Below are 13,724 nucleotides of genomic sequence, written 5' to 3' on the forward strand. Positions count from 1 at the left end.
CTCTCTCCCTTTCCCTCTCCTCCCATTCTCTTTCATCACCTGCATTACTGGCCTACTGTCTTTGTCTCTCTCTGTCTTTGTCTGTCTGTGTCTGTCTCTGTCCCTCACTTTCTCTGTGCTAGTGCACCTGTGTGTGTGTGTGTGTGTAGGAAATAAAGGTACACCCTTATTGATGTGATAGGATTGCCCACTCAGTTACTGAGGGCAGAATATGACATCTGGCTCCACACCCTTTGAGATACAACCCTCCATGCTTCCGTCAGAATAGAAGCTGCTGATCATGATTAGTGAGGCCCTTCACCTGTACAGAAAGCTAATCCTCACAGCGTGGCTGGCCACTGCTGATGTGGGGAGAAGCAGCCTTTCAGCCTGGGAAGAACACTGTAGCCAAACAAGACACGCAGAGACATAACCTGAGGCAACTCCACCGCCAACAGTAGCGCGGAGGGGACAGTAGGAAGCATCACAGACTGGAGCCCAGCTCTTAAGAGAGTCCTTGAGACCATGGGTCTGAGCCAAGGAGCAGAATCACAAACAGCTGGAGTGGGAACCTCAGCCCATGGCTGCTGGGCTGCTGAGGGAGGGCTGGGAGGGAAGGCACCACACAGCTGCATTCCTGAGACATTTGCATTTCCAGAAAGCAGTGGGAAATACAGGACGTGAGAAAGAGCACTGTCTAGGGCTCAGGGAACTTTGGTTTCCATTCTCGCTGGCTGCATGCCCCCTGCTCCTTCCCTAGGGCCCTCATTCTGGGTGAGCACTTTAAGCTGGAAGTGGTGTGCTGGGGTTGAAACCTGAGGGCTGGATAAATAGCCAAGAAACTTTGGCAATTATCAGTAGATGAGGAAATATGTAAGCAGATTACAGCAGTAACAATATTACCAAATAGCAATTTAAAGGACCAATTCCCGCAACCCCAAGTTCACAATAAATATGATAGAATGACTTACCCCACTTATCCTGAACTTTTTACTATATATTAAAGATTATCAGAGTCCTGAATTCTGAATTCTTTTTAAAGATTTACATGTGTGTGTGTGTGTGTGTGAAAGAGAGAGAGAGACAGAGACAGAGAGACACACACTGAGACACAGAAAGAGAGAGAGAGACTGTCTGTGTTGGCAGGTGCACATGTGGAGACACTGGACAGGTTTTGGGGGGGTCAGTTTTCCCTATTATTATTATTAATTCATTATTATTATTAGTTACTATTATTATTATTTTGAGGCAAAGCCTCTTGTGAGGTCTCTGTCTCTGTGCTGCATTGGCCAGGTGAATCTCCTGTCTCCATCACAGGAGTGCTGGGTTCACAGATGTGCACCACCCTAGTCCAGCTTCTTCTGTGGGTTCTAGACCTGAAACTCAGGTCATCAGGATGGCATGGTAAGCACTCCAACCAACTGACCCATCTTTCCTACCCCTAGTGCCTGACTTAGAAGGGCACATCAGGACAGCTGTGGTAGCACTTTACTGTCTTGTATGGAATTTTGATGCTGGGGATTGGACCCCAAGGCCTAATTCATGCCAACTGTCTATAGCTCCAGCCCTGCAATGTCGCTTTATATAGTTCATAGCACCAGAAAAATATATGAATTATTGTAAAATTTAGTATTTGGAAGGATTTGAAGAACTCCACTCCTACAGTACCAAAGACATTTTGGAACAATCCCCTTCCTCGAAGAAAACCGGAATAAGGGATAAGAGCCCTAAAAATGGCCATGCCCTTGACATAGTGGTAGTTTTAAAAGTTTAGAGTAAACAATTTAAATATATTTTGTGAGATATTTATGCCAATGTTATTTATAAGAGCTTTAACTGGAAAGATGCCACGTAAAGCCCCTAAGCAGAAAAAACAAAGAACAGCTTGACAGCCTCGGGGAGAAAGTATTCAATGGCAAATATATATTGCACATGAGTATACATTTTAATCCTGTAAACAGGAAGAGGTAGGAGGAAGTGCTAATGAAAGGAACTTCCGACTGGAAAAATGTGAAGGAGGAGGAGGTCTGACTGTGGGCAGAAAGTGGGGTTTGTGAAGGGAGAAAGGAGCTGGGGCTCCATCTGGGAGGGTGGCTGACAGGATGGATCATCGTGGGTGAGGGTGTTTGTGTAAACACAAACTACTACTCAAAACCTTGCAGAAGCCTAAGCGGCTTTGCGCTCCTCTCCCTATCAGGTGGTCTAAGGATTCTCCTGTGCAGGAGGCACAGTGAGATACCTCAGGGTAAAGACACTCGCTGCCAAGCATGAGGGCAGAGTTCAAATCCTAGGACTCCACATAGTGCAAGATCTGATCTCAGCAAACTGTCCTCTGACTTCCACACAGGTGCACACGCACTCACTCTCTCTCTCTCACACACACACACACACACTCATACCATATCTTTTTTTTTCTCTTTTGCAAAGGGATAAATCTTGCACGCTTGAGGGAAATAAACTGGAAGGCTGGGGAGTGGGGTCATCAGGAAGAGAGTGAGCAGGGTGAGGGAGACTTAGATAAAGGAGGAGAGTGATTGGCTTCCTCTGCTCTTCTAAAGAGTTGGCAGCTCACAAGGGGCAGGTTCTGGACGGGAAATGGCTAGAATGGTCCTAGTTGTCCAGGGGAATTGATGTAATAGAGTCAGGTCTCTGGAACCACGATGCTCATATGTTAAAACTGTATCTGTCTGGCCACCCCTCAAAACAAAAAATGCCCATGTGTTATCTTCAAGTAAGGGGAATAGGTAGGTAGGGTTTGATAGAGTAAGATATGTAGAAGCACTTTGCTGAAAAAAAAATCCTTTATAATGCTTACTCTTAAAGAAGGTGTTATGGTATAACCATACCATACCATACCATACCATACCATACAAATACACACACACACACACACACACACACACATAGGCGCATATGTTCAAGGCTTGGTCCCCAGTGAACCACTGTCTAGGGACTCTGGGGAAATAATTGGATCATGATGGCTCTGACCTCATGTACAGATTAGTTCATTGATGGGTTCATAATTTGATAAGACTGTGGTGGAAACTTGGGAGATGGACCTAGTTGAAAGGACTAGGCCATTGGGGACAATGGCTGTCCTCTGTCCCTCATTTTGTTTTTCTGCTTTCCAGGATGCCATGCGACCATCAGCTCTGCTCTGCGACGCATGCAATCTCTTCATCACACGCTGCCTCATGACAAACAAGAGCTCAGGGCCAATGGGTCTAAACCTCCAAAATCCTCCACCAAAATAACTATGTCTTCCTTTAAGTCATTTTCTCAGGCACTTTGTCACAGCATGAAAAGGTGACTAACATTAGAGTGTCACTCTACGCCAGACTGCAAAGCTAGCCATGGTGTTCTTTGACTGAGAGGCCAGATATTTTGGTTTCAGACTCCATCTTGGAGAACCTGACCTAAGGTTGAACTCAAGTTAACTAAGAGCCTGGTACCTAGCTCCAGTTTCCAGGTTACCCCCTGTCTTAGTCAAGGTTTCTATTCCTGCACCAACATCATTTCCACATTGCTGTTGATCACTAAAGGAAGTCAGGACTGAAACTCAAGCAGGTCAGGGAGCAGGAGCTGATGCAGAGGTCATGGAGGGATGTTACTTACTGGCTTGCTTCCCCTGGCTTGATCAGATTGCTTTCTTATAGAACCCAAGACTACCAGCCCAAGGATGGTACCACCTACAATGGGCCTTTCCCCCTTGATCACTAGTTGAGAAAATGCCTTACAGCTGGATCTCATGGAGGCAGTTCCCCAGCTGAAGCTCCTTTCTCTGTGATAACTCCAGCTGTGTCAAGTTGACACAGAAAACCAGCCAGTACAATTGACCCCTTATCAACTAGACACACAAACACATCACTATTAAGCCGCAACCCTTACTTTCTTATTCATCCACAAGATCTAAATAACTCTACAAGTCTCAAATCTTTACATATTAAAAGTTCAATCTCTTTAAAATATCCAACATCTTTTAAAATCTAAAGTCTTTTTATAATTAAAAGACTCTTAACTATGGGCTCCACTAAAATACTTCCTTCCTTCAAGACAGAAAAATATCAGGGCACAGTCACAACCAAAAGCAAAGTCAAACTCCAACTGTCCAATGTCTGGGATCCACTTATAATCTTCTAGGCTCCTCCAAGGGCTTGGGTCACTTCTCCAGCCCTGCCCTTTGTAGCACACAGCTTGTCTTCTAGGATCCAGTTGCCTGTACTCCACTGCTGCTGCTGTTCTTGGTGGTCATCTCATGGTACTGGCATCTCCAAAACACTGCTGTCTTCCACCGTAACTAGGATTCACCAACAGCCTCTCATAGGCTCTCTTCATGGTGCCAAGCCTCAACTTCTTCAAATGACCCCTTCAGTCCTGGGCCATCAATTACAACTGAGGCTGCACCTTCACCAATAGCTTTCCATGGCCTCTCACAGAGTGCCAGCTGCTCTTCGTGACCCCTTCATGCCTTCAAAGCCAGTACCATATTGGTGAGTCTTATACATTACCAAGTCCTGCTGCAGCACAAGGTACAACCTTGGCTAGCTCTGGAATGTAGCCTCTGTGTTCTCAGAAAATACTTCCCAGAAGATTTCACCTAAATGATGTTGGTCTCTTCTTAATCACCACTAATTTCTTAGCTACAGCTAACCAGCATCAATAGTCCCAGTAATGCAAAGGGTTTGCTTTAGTAGTTCTGGTATCTTGTTAATCACAGCTGATTCTTCAGCCCCAGCTAACCAGAACCTCAGAATCTTCACAATCAAAATAGCAACAGCCCTGAAAAGAGTCTTTAATCTTTCCACTGAAATTTCACAAGCCAGGCCTCCATCTTCTGCACTGTTCTCAACATTATCTTCCAAACTCCTACACAACATCCCAGAGAGCTCTTAACACCAAATGGATCTTTTAGCCCAAAGTTTCAAAGTCCTTCCACAGTCCTCCCCAAAACATGGTCAGGTTGTCACAGAAATACCCCACTCCTGGTATCAATTTGTTTTAGTCAGGGTTTCTATTCTTGCACAAACATCTGACCAAGAAGCAAGTTAGAGAGGAAAGGGTTTATTCATCTTACACTTTCCACATTGCTGTTGATCACCAAAATAAGTCAGGACTGGAACTCAAGCAAGCCAGTAAGCAGCTTCCCTCTATGGCCTCTGCATCAGCTCCTGCCTCCAAGTTCCTACCCTGTGTGAGTTCCTGTCCTGACTTCCTTTGGTGATTGACAGCAATGTGGAAGTGTAAGCTGAATAAACCCTTTCCTCTCCAATTTGCTTTTTTTTTTAAGATTTATTTTTTATTATGATACATAAGTACACTGTAGCTGACTTCAGACACTCCAGAAGAGGGAGTCAGATCTCATTACAGGTGGTTGTGAGCCAGCATGTGGTTGCTGGGATTTGAACTCAGGACCTTCGGAAGAGCAGTTAGTGCTCTTATCCTCTGAGCCATCTCGACAGCCCTCCAATTTGCTTCTTGATCATGATGTTTTGTACAGGAATACAAGCCCTGACTAAGACACCCCCCTAACAAGACCTGTGTCTAGCATGAGTTTCCAGATTATTCCCCAACAAATCTGCACCTCCAGGTTACAAGCCTGCCCCTGACACTTCACTTCTAACAACCACCATTCAGAAGGAAAGCAGAAGTTAGCTTTATGGTTTGGCTCCTGGCACCAGCCAATTATGTTAAAGGCTGTAATGACCTCCCAATCAGATATGTACCAGGCTAGATAACCCCTTCTTGCCTCTCTAAATGCTTGCCTGAAGCTGGGCTTGCCCCCTGCCCCCTGCCCCCTGCCTTCCCGTTCTCCTGTGTCAGAGACAGTGGTGTGGCCCAAGCTCCAGCTTGAATAAAGACGCTAAAATGATTGCAACGGAATCAGCTCCTTGGTGGTCTTTTGGGCATTCACAAATGTTTCCTCACAGAACAAAATCAAGAGGTGGTTTTAAAGCTTTTTTTTTTTTGAGACAGGTTCTTATGTACCCAGGTTTTCTCCAAACTCACTATGTAGCCAAGGATAGCCTTAAATTCCTGATTTTCTGTCTCCATCTTCTAAGTTACACCTGGTTCATGTGGTGCTGGAAATCAAACCCAGGGCCTTGAACATGTTAGGGAAGCCTTCTTTCTTCTCAGGACCATGGGTCAAGCCCTTTACCCCTGTGCTACAGCCCTGTCCCTTCTTCATTTTTTCAGACTGAGTCTGCGACATTGCCCATACTGACCTCAGACTCCTAGGCTCGAGGAATATTCTTGCCTCAACCCAAGCCTGGCTCATTTCACAAATTCTTATACTTCTAAACTCAAATAAGCAAAGATAAAATAATCTTTCCTCTAACTGAAGATGTGCCCTTTTTCTTGACCATTTATTTAATCAGAGTCTTTTTTGCAAAATTTTGGTAATAAATAATTCAGACATACTTAAGTTGGTCATGTTGTCAATCAGTAAAATGTTCTAAAAACACAAAGTCAATTATGATTTGTGCAATGATTTTATAGTCTGAATATTTAAAATCACATGGCCACTGACATTTACTCAAGACCATCATCAGAGAATGTGTGTATGTATGTATGTATATGTATATATATACATATATATATATACACACGTATACATATATATATACACACACACATACATATACATATATGTGTACAGGTAAAGTAAAAGCAATAAGACATTCATTAAAAAGGTCCACAACACAATAGGTTTTAGGATTTAAATAACTTTTTCTGATCATTTCAATGTGTAAATCTCATCTTTCGAAGAACAGCATTTCATCGTTTGGCTGAGCCTTGCCATTTGGTTTCACAAAGGCTTCTGAATGACGCCTGCCCCAAGCCTGCCCTTACACGCACATACACGTTACTTGATTGTTTAGCTTCTAGAGCCAAGAGTCAGCTTCTACCTCGTGCCTCGGGGGTATCAGGTTTCAACTTACACTGTCTGAATTTTGTACACATACTGCTGTGCCTTATTAGAACGGACGCTTTCCACCAAGTTTTTTCTCCCCACGAGTGAGTCTCAGATGCAGTCTCCAGCTGTTGTTGAACATCGTCGTAACACTAGGCGCAGATGTCAATGTGCATACAGCTGTATTTCTGGTTCACAAAAAGTAGCATCTCTACCAAATACCAGGAGATCTGTTAAATGGAGGTGGGTTTTTTTGTCTTCATCTTTTTTGATGACCTCAATTTATGGCATTTATCCTGGGCCTATGTTTTGTGTTGCATTTGTAAACGCACACATACATTCTGAGCCTAGCATTTTTAGGCACTTCTCCAGCTTCAAGTTTGCAAGACTTTGTGCTAATGGGGAGACAGACAGAGTTACAGCTCCGAGCATTCCCTGCCCCTGATCCAGAACATGTGTTATCATCTCACACACTGTAAATTGATTCCAAATCCCTGCCAACAGGGCATAGGCTGCATTCCAAACAGCCAACACTCTGGGACAGTGAATTGTAAAATAGAAATAGAACGTGCCTTCCCTTTAATCTTGTGTAAACCTGAGTATGTTCATCCTACATCCCCATTTCTTACGGTTTTTCCCCCAGCAAATACAAACCAGCTCCTAAAATCTGCGTACCATGAACAATAAGGGACTAGCTTAAAAACCCGTCCTTTGTTAATGTCTAATTACTACTGCCTGTTCTGAGCTCTTGGTGAAGGTTGGTTATCAGGAAACAGGGCAGGATGGAGGGACCATTTAAAATAGTAAAGAGACTCTCACTCAACTGATGAGAGACATAAACAGTCTGACCCTGATCTCCTGGGAGTAGAAGTCTAGGATTTCAAATGCTGTATAAACAGTTGCAAAATCTCTGCAATTACCCTACAAACGAATTCCTAGCACAGATGACAGATTAAAAAAGTCATGAGTTCTCAGTTCTGTGCCGGTCCAGGTTTTCAACCTGAGTTTACTGTTAATTTATCCCTGGCCTAAAGCAAGTCTGCACTTCAACAAACATGGGAAAACTTGACTTCCATTTCACAACCACTGAGAACTGTAAGTGGAAAAAGAAAAAGGGTCATTAGTCCTGGAGATAAAAGGGATGGATGGTGACCAAGTCTCTCCCGAAGTCCCCAGCCTCACAAGTGTCTGAGTGACCTGACCTGGCTACTATGGTTACCATTCAGCATCCCAACAAAACAGTTTCACCTGACAAGGTCTACACTGTTTGTTTGTTAAAAATTAATTACCATTTTAAATATTAAAAAAGAATATGTATTTATGGTCTACAACATGTTACAGACATTATGGAGTGGCTACATTGATCTAATTAATAACATTGTTCCACGCCTGTTTCTTATGGTTAGTAGATTTGAAAACTTACCATTGGCATTTCTTAAGAATATATTTGATGTACTTGATCCAACACTTCCTCATTAGATCCTACGAAACAGACACATATGCACACGTGGAACCAGGGTGGTAATTAATAATTTTCAATGCTAATGCCAGAGGGTGAACTGCCAAAGCTTTATAGAAATGGGTTCTACATATTTTCAAATTAAATCTCATTCCATCTGTAAGCCAGCCAGAGAGATGGTGGCTTGGTCTTGTTTGCCCCAACTTTATTAGCTAGTGCCAGCTAATAAGTAAATATAACCTGGCTAGCTGCACATTGGTCCCACACCCATTTTGAAGGTGATCTTGGGTAAGAGATCATTGGTCTTCAGGAGGCCTGACGACCAGGACTAACTCCTGGTCACCAAAAGCGTGACTTCAGACAGATCTCAAGCCTCGAGGTGCTTAGCCACAAAATGGGAAAGTTAAGATTTTAATGTACATTTCTAGGCAGATTGCTTTGACTTTGCTAATTTCAATCCTTTAGAGAATAAAAAAAATGTTTAGCAGAAAATGAAAAAAATATGTGCATATTGTATATATATGGTCATAAGCAGTTTTCAAAAGGTATCATGTCAAACTCAGGGTGGCAATACACAAGATTATAAAATAGAAGAGAACAATAAATTCTGTTTAATAGATGTTTTCATATCCTAAAGAGTCGAATTTGTATAAGACTAAAGATGGATCTTCCTTAACTGACAAGATATGAGTTTATCTAATGAAAATCCCACTAGAGAAATGTCCTCTTCCATTCAGACCACAGCAGACACTGTGTTCAGCATTTGCCATGAAAGTCACTGACAAGAAGCAGGTCTATTTCTGGACCTGCGTGAGTCCCAAGCCAGGATGTTGAATTCTCTGTAAGGCAGGAAGGAAGTCTGATGTAGCAGTGAGAAGGAGCATTGACCAGCCTTCCATGGGAAGTAGAGGTTATCGTCCCAGTAGGAGAAGGTGGCTGAGGCTGTAGAAGTGGTAAGTAGGGACAGGCACAAGTTTCAGCATCAAGACCAAGACAGGCTTCAATAAAAAGATGGCATGTGAGCAAATATTACCCACAGCTCTCTGGGACAAGAGCAGTCTTGGCAGAGCACAGCTAAGACCTTGAAACAGGAGGGTGCTGCGTGAGGCCAGTGTGGCTGGAGCTGTGTAAGGGAGAGTACTGGAGATGAGGTCAGAGAGGAACAGGTGCAGAGGTGTCCACACCCCGAGGCCACAGCAGATGCGCTGACCTTTACTCTGCAATCATTTAAGCAGTCACAACAGGGTTTTAACAGGGTGACATGATCTGCTGTATACTCGATGAGGCTCCATCTGGCTGGTGTGCTGCTGTTGAAGGCAGGGAGGCCATTAGCAGTCCAGTGAGGATGACTGTGGAGCAACCCAGACCAGAAGTTGTGGTGGCTTGTGCCAGCCATTAGCAGTGGAGGGGCTGAGAGGCAGTCAGGCTCCAGATGTGGTCTAAAAGGAGATACAAGATTTTCCAACGGTCTAGGTGGCAGCGGGATGGCTCAGAGGGGAAAAGAGCTTACCACGAACAAAAAGACCTGGCAGATGAAAGGTGGGGAAGCCAAGACTGACTAAGGTTCGCAGCCTGAGCAACAAAAAGGATGGAGTCACCGTCAACTGAGATAAAATTAATTGTGCAACTATGGTTTAAGAAAATGGTTAATTTGGCCAAATGTTCACTCTGTCATCCCAATGCTCTCTCTGCTTTACAGACAAGCTTGCTGTTTTGTGGGTCCCCTGTTCTCCTGCCTTCAGTCACCCCCTCTCCCCTCCTTCCTCAACCCATCTGAAGTTTGCCCATCACTTCTGGTCCACCTGCTCCAGAAAGCCCATCCTGAACATAGCCACAGGAAAATAACTGTGATCTTATCTTTAAAGATTTGTCTATAATGGCTTCTGATTTGTTTATTTTAATAAAATGATATTCAATGTTGATTTTATTTTCTCAATCATTCTTTTTTATTAAGGTTTTATATTCTTCAACTTTTGCCAGGCATGGTGGTGCGTGCCTTTAATCCCAGCACTTGGGAGGCAGAGGCAGGCAGATTTCTGAGTTCGAGGAGTTTTTGTGTGTGTGTGTGTGTGTGTGTGTGTGTGTGTGTGTGTGTGTGTGCTTGTACATGTGGATGTACCTGCAGGTAGGGGTGTTGTGTGTATGTGTGTGTGTATGTACTTGTGATCTTGGGTGTCCTTGCAGGTGTGTGCATATGTGTGTGTACTTGTACATGCTGGTGTGTATATGTGCTACGTGTTCACATGTGCATGAACTTGTGCATGAGGAGTGTGAGTATGCACTCGTGTCAAAGCCAGAGGTTGACATCGGGTGTCTTCCTCTATCACTCACACCTTTACTTTATTCTGAGACAGGGTCTCTCAGTGAACCTAGAACTCATTGATTCAGCCAGGCTGACTGGCCAGCGAACTCAGGCATCCGCCTGTCTCTGGCCTCCCAGGTCTGAGGTTACAGATGCACACAAACATTCTCGGCTTTCCCATGGGCTCTAGGGATCCAAACCCAGATCCTTATTTTGCATAGCAAGTGCTCTACTGACTACAGCATCTCCCCAGTGCCCAACTCCTAACTCTTCACCTCTTCCTCTCCTCCAGGAACTTCGCAGATGGCTACCCCTGCCTGAATTAACAGACTTTCCCAGGGTCACACGCCAGGCTGCACTGTGTTCAAGCCTTGCTTCACTCACCCTGCCAGTACTTCCCTTCCTCTGTCACCACTGGAAACTACCTAGATCATTAGCATCCCAGCATCCTCTTGAACAATGACAGCATTTCACAACTCCCATAGCTGGCTGCTTAGGCAAGCCTTTCCTTTGCTCTGTGTTGTGCTGTCCCTGTGCCTAAGGACTTCTGCAGACATTTCAAGGCCTGCTGATGAACACCCAGGTGAGCTGATTCTACAAAAGCATTCAGATTGCTTACAGCTACAAATTTCTCAACTCCCAGGGAAACACTCCTGAATTCAAGAATGCCAGCTTACCTCGTACACTGCCAGAAACACAAAGGACTTCTGAAATCGTGTCATCTCCACTTGCAAGGGCCTGCTGGGTTTAGATAATTTTTCTAAGAGAGAAAAAGGCATTGAAAGGGCAACTTATAAAGGAAGCCTTTAAACGGGGATGTGCTTTCAGCTCAGAGGGTGAGTTCATGACTGTCACAGCAGGAGCCCAGCAGCAAGCAAGCCAGCATGGTGATGGAGCAGTAGCTGAGAGCTTACATCTGATACACACTTTGTAGTAGAGAGAGTCAGAGACTGGGCCTGGCATGGCCTTCAGAAACCTCAACACCGCCCATCCTCAGTGACACACCTCCTCCAAAAAGGCCACACCTCCTCCAACAAGGCCACACCCCCAAACCCTTCCCAAACAGTTTCACAAGCTGGGGACCAAGCATTCAAACATCCAAGCCTGTGGGGACAATTCTCATCCAAACCACTACAGAACCTCAGTTTCCATCCTTGTCTCTCTCCTCTGATTTATCATCTCTCTGTGTCTCTTAGCTGATCAAATTGTCCCAAGGATCTCACCTCAAACTCTTTTTCTGACTACTCCAAATTCTTTCCTGGGCTTGATTTTACAGCTAACACAATGGCTTTGCCTGGGAAAGACAGGCTCCTCAAACTCAGAATACTCGGAATTGTTTCAATAACCCCTCCTTCCCACGACCTGGTTCCCTTCTTATTTCTCCTATGTTGGCTTCTTGTACAATGTTCAAGCCCACAGTAGAAACCTGGTGACTTGAAACTCTTTCCATTCTCTTAATCTTAATAACAAGACTGAGTTTTCTCTTCAGTAACTGGCCTTCCTCTTTCCACTCACAGAATAGCTAATGGGAACTTCCAACATCCCTTTTTGCAGTCTGCCGACGTTGGTACCATACATCCCTCTAAAATACAGATTGATCTTCACTGTTTTAAAACTTTGAATGTATCCCTGGTGCCTCAGAATGAAGTCCAAAGTTGCAGCAGAGCCTCTAAGGCTTTCGACACCAATTCTAGACCACAATTCTAGAGCACTGTGCTATTCCTAGCACTCACTGCAGTGACCTCAAACACCAGGAATGAACTGTCTTCCCTGAAAATCCACTAAACCTTCCATTTCCATGTTCTTGCTGTGCTGCTCTGTCTACATGCAGTAACTTGCCCATTTCTTTCTGATATTCACAATACAAAACAGTCACGATTAATATAAACATAGCTATGTGCTACATTAAGCTTCCCTAAACTATATCTTTATCTATCTATCTATATCACCAAGAACAGCACAGTGGTGAAGCTAGATATGTAAGCATAGACTTCAATAATTACACAAGTGGTGAGTGCCAGAGGCCTGATACCTTACCTGGTAAAGTCTTCTGTAGCTCTCAGAAGAAGTCAATATTCTTCTAAGGCAGATTTGCCTGTTCACTCATCTGTATTGACCTAGGCAGAGTTCACTACTCTCTCTTCTATGTGTCCTTCAAATAGAATTCATTGCTCTTTTGCTTCCTTCCCTTCCTCTTACCTTTTTTAAATTTTATTTTTCTGGGGCTGGGAATGGAACCTGGGGCTGGCTTTGCTTATGTCGGGCAAATGCCCTACCAGTGAGCTGTAAGGACCCCTGTGTACAGGGGTCATGTAGGGAGAGTGCATGAGCATCAGTAACCTGTAAGATGGTCCTGATGTTGGCCTTACTCCTGAGAGAGGGCCTGAGCATCAGTAAGTAGTAAGGTGGTCCTGATGATGGCCTTGATGCTTGAATGGTACTCTTGAGATGCTTGAATGACCTTGTTTCCATTTAGTTTTCATGCATATTTTGGACATTTCTGAACAAACAGGCAGACCAGCAACAATCACTCACGAATGTAAAATTGAATTTGCTCTGATAAATGTAGCTTAACAGAAACCCCCTCCCTCCCTTAACTGTTGTGGCCCGCCCGCAGTCCGCAAAGCGACCGGTTCAACTGAGAATGGCAGTTTGAGCTGAAAAGAGAGGAAGCTAGACGGGGCGGGAGAAAGAATGGGGCCAAGACGATTCCATGTTCAAGCCCCCCCTTTACTAATTCCAACATTCAGTTATAAAGGAAGGGGGAGGGATCCCAATTTCCTGCCAAGTAACTCGGGGTCCAGTAGCAGGACGAACACGTGTGTGCCTCCAAGCAGCAAAGCCGATAGGGTCCAGCAGTGGGCGTGGCAGAACGAATGAGTAGGAAACTCCACCCTTGAACAAGCAGGTTCAAGCAGGTGGGGGAAGAGAGACCACACTTAACCATTGGGCCATACTGTCTGAACTATAAAGAACCAGTTTGACTTCATCTGGACTGATTTTTAAGATGAGACCAGATAAAGCCAAGGTGGCAGAGAGATAGATGATAAAACTCAGAGGGTAGAAGTGAA

The 13,724-nt window shown here is 44.3% G+C and overlaps 1 long non-coding RNA gene across 1 annotated transcript in view; it reads left to right on the plus strand.

The window, feature by feature from the left end:
- LOC110291715 overlaps nt 1-3,219 on the plus strand; it is an 11,186-nt gene extending 7,967 nt beyond the window's left edge. The window contains exons 3-4 of the long non-coding RNA XR_002377599.1: nt 1,297-1,383; nt 3,111-3,219. This is a non-coding gene — a long non-coding RNA (uncharacterized LOC110291715). The remainder of the gene's footprint in view (nt 1-1,296; nt 1,384-3,110) is intronic.
- Nucleotides 3,220-13,724: the final 10,505 nt, after the last annotated feature.

The sequence above is a fragment of the Mus caroli genome, chromosome 3 (genome assembly GCF_900094665.2).
Source record: "Mus caroli chromosome 3, CAROLI_EIJ_v1.1, whole genome shotgun sequence".
Lineage (NCBI taxonomy): Eukaryota > Metazoa > Chordata > Mammalia > Rodentia > Muridae > Mus > Mus caroli.